The following is a 3,010-nucleotide window of genomic DNA, read 5'->3' as shown; positions in this document are numbered from 1 at the left end:
ATGGTGGTTCCGAAAAAGTGCATGGAGGTACGGGTGCCGGCGGTGCGGAAGGGGTGACAGATGGAGATGACAGCAAAACCTTCCGCAGAGTATCCACCAGTTCCTGAAATGGATCCTGAGCACTCATGCTGCTTACTGTTATGGTCCGGGCTTCCTGTTATGAAGCAGACGGGACAACAAGGTAAGTATAATACAGGTGATGTTTTATTTATACAAGCAGCAGTGCCGGAGGTGAATGGTGAGTTCGTGAAGGTGAGTAAGACTTGAAGTGAGGAATTCAGAGCTGGATGGTAACGTGAAGAGAGTAACAGGTCCTTTCCGTTACAGGTGGCGAGACTGGAGGATTCCAAGAACGAAAGCCAGAGGGGTACAGAGAGTTCGTGGATCCGCCACCCTCCGCTGACGCGGAAGTCAGCTTACGGCCACACACCACTGACGACTGGAAACTGTGAAGACACAGAGGACTGGCGCTTGGAAGACTGGAATGAGACAGAGATCAGGTAAGTACAATTGGGTAAGTAATCTTGATAGTGATACTCGCAAAGAGACACTGGGAGTCCGCTTTCTCTAGAACGAGCCCGGACAATGAGTGGTGTGTGGAGAGTGGCTTTTGTGTGCTGGTGGTGATAGAGTGCAGGTGTCCATTAATCAGTATTCAGGTGAAGGTGATCTGGGAGTGATTGTGGGTGCAGAACCTGACCAATCCGTGACAATATGTAACAAGTGCCAACAGATGACCAAAAATGGGATGCAATAATTCTGGTTTCTGCATGTGATGTTCAGCATGAATCCTTTTTTCTTTCCTGAGATGGACATGAGCTGGCATCATTGTCCTGGGCTGGAGTCTTCTTCCCTGCAGTAAAAATAAAATAAAATAAAAATGTTATTAATGTGGAAGTTTATAAGCAAAAATGACAGCTTAATTTTATTTTAAAATATAGAAAATCAGATAGGGGTCTACATAATCAAAATATTTTCAATACACAAATATCATTATCAACAAACATCAAGGAAGGAATTCTATTTCACTATTTACAGGATATCTGCAGAATTTTTTAAATATCAATTTATTGGCAATTTATGATCATTTTTAAGAGCTGCACAAGTAAAATAAACACAGTATGAGTGGGGTTGGACAATGTACGGTAACATATTAAGCCATAAAATTACATACAGTTCAGATAAAGGTTTTCACCAAAAAAAATCGTATACAACGGTATTTCAGCCTTTATACCATTAAAAAAGATAAATCAAGTATATAATTTATTATATTTATTTAAAATATAAATGTAACTGTCTTAATTGTTTAGATATTTAGAAGGCAACTTTTCACATTTACAGCTCTGTGTTTTCTGCATAAAAACATGGGTCAATGACTAGTAATTTGACCAAAAACAGCTGGAAAAATTTATTGGAAATAAATATGCATTCAATGTCACTAGGGGGCGCTTTAGGAGCGCTGAAATATTACGGTCTCCCTAGTAACGGCTGTATACAAACAAAGCAGCGCCAAACTCATTTACGACGTTTTATCAGGCATCATATGTTTACTTTAAGGTTTAGTTTAAGACTAAATTAAAAAGCCATCGACACGATTCTGAGGACAGTCGGTTCCCTTCAGATACATTCATATAAAGACACGCACATATCATTGCCTTTTGAAGTTTAATCCAGCCCTTTCGCGATTCTTGTCTGTTTGTCCCTAACAGTAAAAGACCATATAAAATTATAATTAGAACTTTTCTTATACTGTTTAACGTATTAAAAACTTTGTACGGTCTTAAATGTGAACTGAATTGATGAGTTTTTAAGTACCTACAGGAGCCCTCTACTTTAAAATAGCTGGTGAAACATTTGCCAGCCCGACTGGAAAACACAATAGCCCCAGGACACTGGGCTAGCGATTTTGCGAGCCCTGTAACGTTAATGTAATGTATTATAATATCCAAAAGACAAACGATGCATTGTGACAGCGGATATGTTACAAACATGTAACCATTAAATAACAAATATAGACGAAGGTTTACGAGATCTGATGTCTTTTAATCTGAGGCCGTTTAGCCTTCAGCCCTTTAGTCCTGAGTGACGCAGTTTTGCTGAGAACGGATGGCGTTTAGTTTGTGGCGCGAAGCCATTTTAACTGATATTACGCACAGCTCAAGTAAAAAACACAAAATCCTATGAAAAATGTTGTGCAGTTTTAACGGCTTACCTGTTTCTGCATTTCGTCAGTATTAAAGCAATATCCATCGCGCAGTATCTAGCAAGAGAAAAACACATATGGCTTCAAACAGCTAATCCACAAACACACACACAGACGCACTTCCAGATTAAATGTATACAGCCATGTCAGTTCTTTACCGAAATAATGACTTTAGCAATAAAATGTCGCCATGCCTGAAAATATATCAAAATGTAATGCTTTTTGCAATAATATGCGAACACTTACCGGTTAATGTGGATGTCCGCCCGGTTCCACCGCTCCCTCTCACGGTCGACTCTCTCTGTCTCCCGCTCTCTGAAAGTTAAACACGCAAAACGTCTCGAGTGAAAACTGTAAATATAACAATAATGACCAAAAATATGGAAAAATAAAGAGCAACTTTACCTTTCTGAGGTCAAATTGGAAAAAAATACGCCCATTACGTCGGTTAATCCAGCTGAGAGAAAAATGCCGATCTCAACTACTGCAATGTGATTCACAGGAAAATATTATTTTACTGTAGAATTTCCCGCGGTTGTATTTTTACCCATGATGCATTGCCAATTTACAGCAACTTACTGTATACATATTCCACAGTATGGATTTGTTCATTTTACAGTAATAATGCTGTGAAAACTACAGAAATTTGTTACAGTGCAACATCGTATATATGCTTGAATGGTTTGAGGAGAAAGATCAGCACATCCTCATCTTGGAGTATCCACAACCCTGCCTGACTTTGCTTGGAATGCGGCTTGGCTGCGAGTGTAAAACTCTGAATGAAACTCAGGCACGTAGCTTGATGTT

At 39.3% G+C, this 3,010-nt stretch overlaps 1 long non-coding RNA gene across 1 annotated transcript; it reads right to left on the bottom strand.

The window, feature by feature from the left end:
* Positions 1 to 720: 720 nt before the first annotated feature.
* On the bottom strand, positions 721 to 2,664 carry LOC141325587 (uncharacterized). The gene is made up of 3 exons (XR_012353781.1): positions 2,450 to 2,664; positions 2,213 to 2,260; positions 721 to 853 (listed from the first exon to the last, which is right to left on the bottom strand). It is a non-coding gene; the product is annotated as an uncharacterized lncRNA (long non-coding RNA).
* Between the last annotated feature and the right edge of the window lie 346 nt (positions 2,665 to 3,010).

This window comes from Garra rufa, chromosome 2 (genome assembly GCF_049309525.1).
Source record: "Garra rufa chromosome 2, GarRuf1.0, whole genome shotgun sequence".
NCBI lineage: Eukaryota > Metazoa > Chordata > Actinopteri > Cypriniformes > Cyprinidae > Garra > Garra rufa.
Note: the sequence above shows the minus strand (reverse complement) of the source record. Positions and strands in the feature narration are given on the sequence as shown.